Here is a 12,654-nt window from a genome sequence, read left to right on the forward strand (position 1 = left end):
ATTATATTAGGAAGGAGACGCACGCCAAGCACTCCAACTCTATTTGGAGATGGGCAGGAGTCATCAGATGAATGTCAACCTGATTGAAGTCGATTAAAGGAAGTTTTTGTGGAGTGGGAGCATTCTCTGTCTACGTGAAACTGAAACAAGTGAAATATAGTAAATTACAGGTGTGGATAGATTCACACGAAAAAGGTTCAAGATGGCACTGAAGCAAGCATTTGTGATGGGGTTCTCCAACGACATCTTAACGGGAGTTGCAACAAGCACAATGCTTAGAAATTTTTACCATAGGTAATTTGCAGAGATTTGGGCAAAGGTGTTCATATGAGATACAACTACATAGCTACCTTGAGGTGAGGTCAAAGTTCCACTTACAGCGAATCTTCAAGAATAATCTGTTACAGGTGCAGTAGCCAAGGCCATATGTCCAAAGACTGCGCAATGGGACAAGTATCATCTGAAGATTGCGCTAGAAATTACGATGCTTCAAGTGCAATGAAATCGGACACTTTACCTCAGAATGCCAGAGAAATGGCTCTGGGGAAGGTGGACATCAGCACCATGCAAATGTTTCGAATCCCAGTAAAAAGAAACATTTTTTCTTTGATGACTAAAACCCCTATATGTAAAAGGTGCAGGCTGCCCAGTGCAACTTGGCCGGTTACAATTTTGGCAGGCTCGCATTTTCAGCAAAGGCATACCGCTTTGTTAATCAGGGTTTTGGAACAGCTAGTGTCAACCAGTGTATTGTCATCTATCAGTGAGTATGTGGATAATTGGACATTCCTCATAATGTCCAATTATCCATAAACTCACTTATGCCTAGCTGCACATCAGCTGAATATTCAGCAAATTGCACACATCCATTATCAGAGTGGACACTCTGAAATAAAACGAATGTTATACTTTGCCAAATGAAAGTATCCAACTGTGTCAAAAGCCAACATATGAATGACAGTTAAAATGTGAGGTGTTCCAGTCAATTGATCCTGCACACTGATGCAAGGGGAAGTTTGACGTGAGGGATAATTAGAACAGTTTGGATGTCGGCATCATTCATTACAGCAGTGACCACTATCTCCTACTCATTGATTGGGGTTCTTTGGGATATGGTAGTCTTTATGTCGGTAAGATTCACGAAGCGTCATATGCCAGTTGAAGTCCATATTTTATGAGCAAGACCAACCAGCTGAGATACTGATGGACAATGGCACCACATTTACAACCAAACAATTTGGCAGTACCTGCAAGAGTGGGGTGCATGGCTCCAATTACAGTATACCTACAAACCAGAAGGAAATGTTATAGTTAAGAAAAGCCACAAAAGTGTAGAAACCATTGTGGTTAGGAAACAATGTTCCCTACCAGAGGCTGTTTATTGGTATATGTAATATTAAAAGACAGCATGTCTATGCCCACAGCATCATCTAATGCTATATACAACTGCAACATTCATATACCAGGATTTGATACCATAGCCAATTTCGACAAGATGCCTAGGGGCAATACCAAGTGGTAGATGCTATTTGGGTCAGAATTCTTTGTAGGTGTACAAGCAAGTCCAGGATAAGCCACATAACTGGAATCAACAGTCTACACTCGGTGATTGTTGATGGAATCCCTCATGTAAAGAATTTGTGCTCTTTTCTAGTAGCTCATATACATTCAGTACCACTAGTGGCTTGTTAGAAGAAAATAAATAACTGAAGAAGCCAAAGTCATACTGAAGACTTAAAAAATGATACTTCATGCTCTCTTGCTAAACATTCAGCATTATAAGGAGAGGATGAAGGAGAATTAGGAAGGAATAGCACCCTTTTCTACAATTTGATGGCTAGCTAATGAAAAGGGAGCCTCTTGGTTGCCCTTAACTATATTCAACCACTTTACTCTTTTAGAATCATAGTTTTTATTTTGTGACATCCTCTCTGAAACTAAATGTAAATTGGTCTTCATACAAAAAATAATGCTCCCTCTCTTCTCTTCCCAAAAAGATATTGCCAACCTTCTCTCTTTAGATTATATAGAATCCCACAGTTCTCATTTCCTCTAAAATCTGCAAGAATAAAAGATTATAATATTTCTAAAATCATTGCAAGTTATGTTTGGCAAGCAATGAATCCATAGTTCCCATGCATATTAGAAATTTTAGATGTAAATTTCTTTGTTCTGTAAACTGAGATTTCACAGACCTTAAACAAATGAAGTCTGAATTATTTTTTTATTTTATTTTAAAAGAGCTATACTAATAACCAGGGTTGTGGAGTTGGATGGTAAAAGTCTAACTCCAACTCCTAGGATGCCGACTCCGACTTCTTTTGGTATTTCCAATTCCGACTCCCAACTCTGACTCCCGACTCCTGGACTCCTATGTGGAAATCTATTCTTCAGATCCATATACCAGCCTCCCACACATATTCGGCATGCATTTTAAAATTACGTTTTATGTATATATTTTTTTATGTTTAACATTCACTTATATGATAAATATACCCACATATACATTAAACCAACTTTATTTATTTTACTCATGTTAACTCCTAACAAGGCATATAACCATTTGGGCATAAAAGGCTAATATTTGGGACCATGTCTTGGAAAGATTAGCAAGATGTCGGTTTATGTTGCATTTAAATTTCTGCATATCTGTACAACCAGGAAAGCAGATAGCAAGAAGGGAATTCCAAAGTCTAGTTGTTCGAGAGAAGAAACTATTAGAATAGAAAGCTTTCTGGCATCTAGGGACCTCAATAGTGAAGGGGGGGGGAGATCTTCTTGCTAACCGGGTTTGTCGGGGATATGTACGGCAAGGGGGTACAAGAGCAACGAGTTCATCAGAATATATTCCATTAAAATATTTGTAAAACAAACACAGAGATGCAACATTGCGGCGATGGGACAGGGGCTGGAGCTTAGTTGATAGTGGGATCGATTAGAATGACAACTCTTTTTTGGAACCTATCCAAGAGGGAGAGGCTAGTGGTAGATGCACCAGCCCAGAGGTGGTAACAATACTCCATGCATGGGCAAATGGTGGCCTTGTAGAGGTACGGGTTACTCTCAGGTGTGAGTAGTCTTCTAGCTCGATAGAGGGAACCCACCATCTTTGCAACAGTCTTTGCAATGTCCTCTATGTATTTGTTCCAGTTCATATTGCCCGCAAATGTTAAACTGAGGAGTTTGAAGGTAGAATTCTCGGTAGGTTGTTATTTTTCATCGATATAGGCAGTTTGAGAAACGTCATGTAATTGTTAAAGGAGAGCAGCTTAGTTTTACTAGCATTAAATGTTACCATCCATTTGCGTCCCCATTCAATAATGGTCTGGAGGTCATTTTCTAATGTTTCTGCCATTGTCTTAGATTTATGTACATCTGTTCTTCCCTCATGCATGTTATAGAGCATTGTATCATCAGCAAATATATTCATCACGGACACAATATTATCAGGGAGGTCGTTTTTGAATATCAGGAATAATAATGATTCAAGGATCGAGACCCCTGAGGTAGTCCTGCATTAATGTTATGCTACTTGGATGTATGTTCGTCAATGACAAACTGTATGCTTCTATTTTCTAAGATGGATCTATTTATATTTAATATATGTCCAGTTATAATGTATGATTTAATTTTCATTACCAGCCCTTTGTGCCAAACTTTGTCAACGCTTCACCCACTTTATCCAGTACATGGTAAATGCGTTCACAGATGAATGTTAAAATATTTGCTTTAGAACGACATTGCTTGAATCCATACTGTTCTTATTTACAATGCCTCCCCACGGAACAGAGTTAGACACCAGAGTTGTTTTTTTAATGTGGAGAAAAGGAACAAAAATAAAAATTGTCTCTGTCGTGAAGGATTTCTCCTCCACTAACAGAGAACAAGAAATTGAAGTGTAGATCTGAAGGACAGATACTACACTTTGATCTTGACCCAAAGGCCAAATCCATACTGTTTGTCAGAGGAAAGATTTGCTTTTGTGAGGTGGTGAACTAGTGCTTGATTAATTAAGGTCTCAAAGATTTTAGTGAAGTGGGGTAGAGATTAATGGGGTGATAATTTAGAGGGTCTGTTCTTTCACCAGAATTCCTGTATATTGGTACCACAGAGACCATCTTCCAGCTATTAGGGAAGCAAGATTGAGCAAGGCATTTATTGTAGAGCTTGGTAAGTATGGGGGCTAGCTCAGTTAAACATTTCTTAATTAGTATAGCAGAGAGGCCATCTTCCAGCTATTAGGTGTGGCAAAAATTGTATGAACGCAGGCTTATCTCTTAAACGGCCTCGGTGTGCACTTGTTCCAATTAGTTCCTAATCCACAAACCATATTTAATCTTTTCTTAACCCTAATAGATATTAACCTTTAATCTACACCCCATACATCCTTTAAAAACATAACCACATCTTCCAATCTTAATCCTATTCTGAGGAGCAGATACTAATTCTTTGACACTAACTCTATTAATCCTAACTAACTCTATTAATCCTAACTATCCATGCGGGAGCATAGAAATAGCTGGCTTTGAAACCAAGCACAGGGAAAATTCTCTAGGTGCTGATGGATCAGTAGATCTAGTCAGGTCAACCATCTAGGAGAAGGAAACTCTTATTTGTAAACCTGCGCCACTGACCTCATGCATCTTGACACCAAACGGGGGAGGGAGGCCTCCTCAGTCCTAGACGACAACCTCCCAAGAGCAGGTGACTTGATCAAATCACTAGTTTGCATGCCTAACCTTCTTACTTCCATACTTCTTTGCCTATTAGCCAGGAGTAGAGGTGCGGCCGCAAGGACTCATTAGAGACGCCCAGTGATTAGCGTTCCTGACTAGGGCAATGAATGCTATCTCCACATTTGCCTCATTCCCTTTCCCTATACCTGGGCATCTTGGCGGTGTTTGTTTATCATATATGCTAACATGATTGGACTGGGCCACTCCTGTCAGACAGGTTTGAGGGTACCGGTTTGACAGTTGCTGGTTCCGACTGATGGTACAGGAGCCCTAACTCTTTGGTTGTGCTTAGAGCAGCTGTTCTATCATCAATTGTATAATATCCAGATGTTTGTAGTGCCATGTCACACATGGAAAGGGACCATGCACTTATCTCTGGTAGGCATTCTCGAGGCCACATTCCTGTGGATGAGGAGTCGGCTGATGGTCTACTTGTGTTGTATCATGGTGGCTATGTACATCCATTTTGCCTAGCACCTCACCCTAGATCTGAAACTACGAAATAAAATGAAATGACAGCTCAATCCCCAAAAAAACGTTCAAACCATTTTTCAGCTACTTGTTTTCTGCATAAAGATCATGCCGCATGCAACATCGCTAGCGTCTATAGGTTATGTAAAAAGATTTGTGAAATCAGGAAAGGAGATGATAGGCAGAGAGAAGAGACGGTCCTTGATCTTTTGAAATGCCCTGTCAGCTTTTTCCGTCCAGAAGAATGGTTTATTGATCTTATTAAGCTCATATATAGGGACCATAATTTTTTAAAACATGTCCGATCTAATTTGTTCATGTTGGTGCGTCTTGAGGAATTGTCTGATCCATATGAGCTGGTCGATGAGACTGTAATTCTTTCTTTTAAGTTGGCGGATTCATTTCTTTGATAGCTCGAATGTATTCAGGGTCTGCCTTAAATCCTTTATGGTTTATTATACATCTAAGGAATTTTGCTTCAGGCATGAGGAATGAGCATTTGCCCGGGTTTAGTTTCAGTCCGAATTTATAAAGAGTAGTGAAGAGTTGTTCAAGAGCAAGCATGAATTCATTAAATGTTCTGGCATGAATTAAATTGTTATTGATATAAGATGAAATGGTCTTACAATAGTTGACTGTGGTTAAAGCTTCTGCTATGCAGCATGAAAATATTTATCCTGCAGAGGTGAGACCAAAAGCGAGGCGCATATATTGATAGAATTGGTCTTTCCAGGTGAATGCCGTTTCGTATCAGTTTCGTTCATCGATCTCAATTTGCCAATATCCGCTACACAGATTGAGGGAGGTGAAGCATTTGTTTCCTTTTCTGATTTTGTTGAATAGATGATCGACTCTCTGTATTGGATAAGGGTCTAAATCGACTAAAATCGTCTTAGGTATCCTTTTGAAGTTTGCGATGATGCTGATTAATCCATCTTTTTTACATACTGTGAATATTGGGTTGTTAAAGCCTTTAGGATCGCTGCATTTTTCTATGATGATCTCATTTGCTATGTGTGTAATTTTGGAGTTGACCTCAGTTTCTAATGCTTGAGTGTTGTTTCTGACTGCATGATTGTCCGCTTGCCATTTTTTGTATTGATGATGTCAACATATTGGATGATCAAATTGACTTTTAATTCCTCTTGGTTAGGGTAGGTTGGTAGTGATAATTGTGTGTTGTTTTTTAGCTAGGTTAGCTTCTCTTCTAAGGGGTGAAAGTTGGATTTTAGTCCGATCCTGGCATTGGTATGAGCGCCATAATTAGGAGTCTGCATCGATGATGGTGGTATTATGATAGAGGCTGTGTGTGTAAAATGATCTGATACCAATGTGCGATTGAATTTAACTTTTGCCTTTTGGTTGCTGATCAAGTGGACTGTATTGTGGCATAGGATGTTCTGCCCAATAAGAATTGGGGTTTCTGGGCTGTAATCAGTACATCTATGGTAAATGGTAATATCACATTATTTTTCCTAGGGTGGTTATATTGCTGCTGATTCCATTCCCTTGTATATCAGAGTGGGTAATATATTTCATGGCTTCATCTGGTATGATGCTGGTATGATGCAGGTTGAGCATCCAGAAGCGAACATGACTGTGGCAGAAAAACGTACATCCTTAATATTGAAAGTGGAGCGGACAAAAGGTAAGTGATGAGCAAGTTCTTGAAAGTGTGAAATGTGATGACTAGTCTTAGGGTGGGTCAAACAAGGCATCACATCTCGTCCTGACCGAAGTGAAAATCCTGATCTTCTATCATTGGAGTGAGGTGCGTTTGTGTTTGATTGCATAGCGGGTGTTGGAAATTGCAGCTGTGTTCGTAAGGCAGGGTTTACTCCTGAGGTATCTCATCTTGTTTTGACGATGATGTTTGCTGTGATGAATATGTTGATGTAATGATTATGGAGTTCTTCTCTGATTGAGCCTACCCTGTTTCTGAGAGAGAAATGCAATGTCCTGTGAAGTGGTGACATCAAACTTTATACCGTGATCCAGGTATCTATGTGCCTCGCATACTATGCTGATTACGGTTTAGTGATTATTCATTATTTTGACGAGATGAGGGTATAGGTTTGCATTCCAAGCTATTACTTTTTCATTCATAAGCATTGAAATAAATCTGTCAACTATTGACTCAGAATTTTTGTCTTTTTGAATTTTGTTTTGATATGGATGCCTGTTTTCTCAATGTAGTTTCAAATCTGCCAGTGAAATCTGTTAATTTTTCACTGTCTTGATGTTCTAAGTCCCAGGTTCAGCTGAGATGCTAAAAGGTTCTCATCTGGCTGCCGTGTGCTACTGGTAGGTACTCTTTCAATTTGATAAATGTAGATGTATCCTGATCGGAGTTGATCATTTGTTGAAATATGCCTTTTTCAACTAGGTCCTTTGTAGACTTAACAGATTCATATTCTAGGCTTGGATAAGTAGAGATTTCTGACACATGTATTGTATATATTTTGTTTAAGGCTGTGATGAACTGGTAAACGTTGTTTCCTTGATGAAAAGTTGCTTGCTGACTCATAATGTCTCATATGTTTTGTTGGCACATTTCTAAGTTGTAATCGCTTGTTTTTTTGAGCAGTGGTGGTGATTGCCTTTAAGGCAGTCATCATTGCGTCAATGTCTGATTGAATTTCCCAGAGTGCATCCTCAATTGGTTGTGTCGGTCCCATTTTTAGGTTAAATAATAATAGTTACCGTTCCTTGATGAGAGTGAATAGTTCAGATCGAGTGAAATCTTTAGTCCTCATTTATCATTTGTTGAGTTTCTGAAACTGTTTGAAATAATCTTGTGGAATGTCCAACACCAGTTGTTACATTTGGTTTCTAAACTGTCTGACTTGATCCTGTCGAAGGCCTGACACCATTTGTTATATTTGGTGTTATAAGGTATTGTATCTCAACGATAACGACTATCACAATAACAAATTTAGCGTATGGTAGCAAGAAAGACATTGATATATTGAAGAAACGCAATGGATGAAAATGTCCTTTGTTGATAAGAGGTTTCCGAGAAGAAGAAAATAACGAAGTCCATTTCATCAAGGTTAGTTGGAGTGAAATTAATTAGAATTGTCTCTGGTTGATAGGAAGTTCTGAAAAGATGAAAATAACAAAGTACTTGTCATCAAGGTTTGTTAGGCTGAAAATAGTTAGAATTGTTTCTTGTTGATAAGAAGTTTCCAAGAAGAAGAATAACAAAGTCTTGTCATTAAGTTTTTTTTGTTGCCAACTTTGAACAAACGGCTCCTGCTGCTATGAGAAAAAAGGGTTTGTTGTTACTGTTGCTGTTAGAGAAGGAAAAGGCAAAGACATTTGAGTTAGTTGTTGCTGCTGCTGTTAGAGACTGAATGGGTGAAGACATTCATGTTAGTTGTTGCTGCTGTTAAGGAAGGAAAGGGCGAAGACATTCATGTTTGTTGTTGCTGTTGTTAGAAAAAGAGAGAGTCATCCATGTGAGTCATTCAAACAACCTCCACCACAAACTGCTGGTGACAGCTGATGATGCAAACCTTTATATACTGTGCACGTGGACGTAGTTGAAAGCAAGCAATTTGTGCTGCGGTCAGAGGAAACATTTTGTTGTCGTTGTGTTGCAATGTTACGATTACTCTTGCTGTGAGGAAATCCAGAGACCGTGTTTGTTTGTTTCCATCTTGGTGTGTCTATGAATGAATTTTAAATTAAGTTTGTCATTTGTAGTCCTTTTATAGATATTTTATCACATATTTCCTTTCTCATCTGTCGGATTTTTTCTGACTTTCTCTCTCTTAGTGTAGCTATTTCCTTGCTCGATAATTCTTTGCTATAATGAACTATATATTGTAGTGGAAGGATGGGTATAAAAAGCATAGTTTTTGATAACTTAATCTGTCATTAACAGTTGATTGAATATTGATGCCATTGTCACTTACGTATTGACGTTGTCATATCAGTGGCTGCTCCTGGTGTTTGGGTGTGTTCGCTTCTGCTGATGCAGTCTGCGTTTTGTTCACGATGGAGATCTTGCATTTCACAACATAACAATAAGTTTTTGCCTTCTTCCTCTCTTTTGCATTCGAGCCCGGCCACTACGGGTCTTTTCTTTTTTTACAGTCACACGTACACTCTCTGCTATTTTGATTGAAAGAAAAGTTGTTTTGATTTATTTTTTTTAGGGTGGGGTGAGAGTTTTTTCCAGTGCATTGGCAACGTCGGCCCCCCTTCTCCGTTAGTCTAATATACAAAAGGCAAAATGGGCATACGTGTTTGTGTATGCTCATGAAAGGGTTTTTGCATCAGTGTCCTCACGTCGGTTAGATTACTGGAGAAGTTTTCTTCTACTTCCTAGATCGCAATATTTCAGATTTGCAAACGGACATCGTCTGTCTCTTTTTTTTGATTGAGTTTTAAAAAATTCACTTCTTTCGAGTGTTTGTTTGTCTTTTTTGTATAAATAAAGCAAAACTAATCAAACGCAACCGCCAACTCCCGGCCTACGCTTGGGTAGTATCTGTTCTGTAATTGGTCCTTGGTCAATGTAGGGTAAACCCTTCATACTGAGACAATTACTATTTATTTGGATACTGCCAGAGTGCCCACATTATAAATGACCTTGTGTCTAATTTGCTTTCGTGGGGAAGTAAATAAATACCAGAAAGTGCAAAGGTTAACTGGCCTCGGCCAGGTTTAAAAGCAACTTTCATTTCTACACCGACTTCTATGATTCTTAAGTTAATTACCAACTCAGTAAATTCACTATCCTCTTTGGCTTAATGGTTAGCGAGGAAGACTAATTACCCTATGTTTTCGAGTTCAATACCATCTCTCTCTCTATCTTTTTTAAATTTTTTTATTTCATCTTTTTGCCAATATCCTTCATCCAGGCAAAAGTTAATTACCAAATCATTTAATTCACTATCCTCTTTTTTTCACGTTCTTTTCCTCCTTCGTGGCATGGGTTCAAACATGCCTGCCTACTACCACTTTTTTTTTTTTTTTTTTGCTGAACACACACCTCCAAACACCCAGGCAATGGCGGGCACCCTTGCTAGTCCATTATATAAAGGGCAAATGTCTGTGTGTTTATATGTCCACTAAAAACTTTTGTCATGTGCATTGTACAGACACGAACCTGATATTGTTAGAAAGTGTGATCTCTTGGACAAAAAATATTGAAAAATTGGAAAAAATCATCCATTATTCTATGTAGAAATATCGTTTTGATTGAAGCGAGGTCAGATAAAAACTTTGCTTTCAACACAATTTGCAGTCTGCGCATACGATAATTGTCATTATTTTCTTCCATTTGAAATAATTACATTTGCAATGTTAACATCAGTAAAAGCATTCAGTTACTAACTTCAATTATGCAAGTTTGTGCCTGGCACTCGTCACTTCAAGCAGGGGTTACCTAAAATTGTTTCTTTCTAAATGATTTCAACAACTTGTATCATTTTTCTCTGAATGAGTTTAAATACAAGAATTTTTAATACGATTTTGTAATCAGCCCAATAGATTAAGAGGTTGTCTCATAATCATTCTGGTGAACTTTTTTTTTTTTTTGCATTTAAATAGGGTTGTTTTGTAATTTGTACTATTTACTGGGAATTGTGGGAATTGAAACGCCTAGGCTAATTTGATTGTTGCCCTTTAACTCTGATAACCGAAGAGCGACACAGCCACGTCACTTCCTGTTTCTTATATCTCTCTCCCTCTTTTCCACTGAACTCTCGACCAATCAACATGTATCGAAGAACCACTCTGGTTGGCATCAGCCACCGAACCAGCGCTCCTGACTAACTCGTCAGCCTCTCATCAATCGCAAGTAACGTTACGCTTTTCTCAACAAACTCTTATTCTTACTATCTATACCCTTATATATGGTAAATTGTCTGAACAAGTATTTCTTTCATTGATCAATTTCAGATCCAATTTTGAGCATCTGAATTGTCAAATTGTGGTTGTTTTCTATTTGAATCATATTTTTGGCCTCAAATCATTGACAAAGCAAGGAGGGAGTGGTAGCAAATCAAGTCTGTCTCTTTTGGTCCTTAATCTATTATATACAGTTCATGCACTTTTGTCACATATGATTAATTTATGAGGGTCAAAATCAATCAAGTTAATTGCACAATTTTCTAGCACATGACAAACCTACATAGGCTATTCCGTCTGAAAAGACATCAGATTCCAAACCAACAATGATACCATTGACTGAAATACCTTGGGTTTTGTGGACAGTCAAAGCATAGTTGAGTGACAAAGGTATTTGAGATCTAGTCACAGAGAGTCCATGAGCAAGCTCATAGCCAGCTTGCACAAATTCAACATTGACTGTACGATCAAATTTTACAGTCAGTGAAACAACTTTTTCTATTTTTCGTTTGTATTTCGGTGACTTTATGACGGAATAATAGTCATTGCAAGTGAACTTAGCTTTGACATAACATTTTGTTGGGTTTTGCTGTTTCTTGCTCAACTAATATTCAAGCGTAATGAAAATGACTTTGGTTTAAACCAATTATAATGCAGTGGTATTGGTTGTTAAAATAATTTCTAAAAACGTTTCAAGTTTATAGATTATTAACTGTTATGTCATTAGGCAATGGCTAGGAGAAGCAAAACTCCAAAATCAAACCAACCAAGACCCCAACAGCGAAGCTTCTTAGTGCCGGCTGTTCCTGCAAGCATAAGGTTTGTAGAACTTTTTATACTGTTCACAATTCTTTCTGGATACGAACACGCCTCTTGAAGATAAGCTTTTTCCTACCAGGATCATCAGTCAAGTTTGTTTCATCATAACTGATGATGTTAGTTGGTGGAATTCCTTCTAGACTAATCTTTAGATTGTCAAACTAAGTTAGCACAGGTAAACATTTATCTACCTGATAGTCAGGGATCTGAACTTTGGATTAACCACTATCAGCAGGTGCAAAGTACTGAAGCTGCTGTATTGCCATTTGGTCAATTGATTTTGGACCATGCAGTAGCTCCTGGTGGGGTTTCTCGATGCCATATTAGTGATAATTGTTATCATGTTCTACAAAAAAATATATATATTTCTTCGTTTCTTTTTCTCTCTTACTTTCCCTCTCTACCCTGCTCTAAGCAAGTCTATCGACTTATTTCACAAATCCCAAAAACTCCATCATGAAAAATTTCCAGAAAAAACATCATTAAACCCAGATCTTCAACTTCCAATGTAGACCCCCCACTACTATGTCTCCTTCTCCAACATCAGGGGTCTACATTCCAACCTTCCAGAGGTTGAAATCCAATTACAAGAGATTAAACCAGACATATTATTCCTAAACCAAACTGGCATTGGATTGACTATTTCCCTAGAAAAGTTTGGAATTAAAGGATACTCTAACTTAACATCCAAATCTGACTCATAAGATCGCCATGGGTATGGAATATGTGCCTACATTAAAGATGGCTTTCCATGTTGTAGAGACAT

General features: G+C 38.2%; 1 protein-coding gene across 1 annotated transcript in view; it reads right to left on the reverse strand.

Annotated features, from left to right (window-relative positions):
- The window catches only part of LOC145287841 (histone deacetylase 3-like), a 653,483-nt gene that overhangs the window by 604,352 nt on the left and 36,477 nt on the right, over positions 1-12,654 (reverse strand). The gene's annotated exons all lie outside the window — the stretch shown is intronic.

The sequence above is a fragment of the Euprymna scolopes genome, chromosome 11 (genome assembly GCF_053919585.1).
Source record: "Euprymna scolopes isolate OS-2025 chromosome 11, ASM5391958v1, whole genome shotgun sequence".
NCBI classification, from domain to species: domain Eukaryota; kingdom Metazoa; phylum Mollusca; class Cephalopoda; order Sepiida; family Sepiolidae; genus Euprymna; species Euprymna scolopes.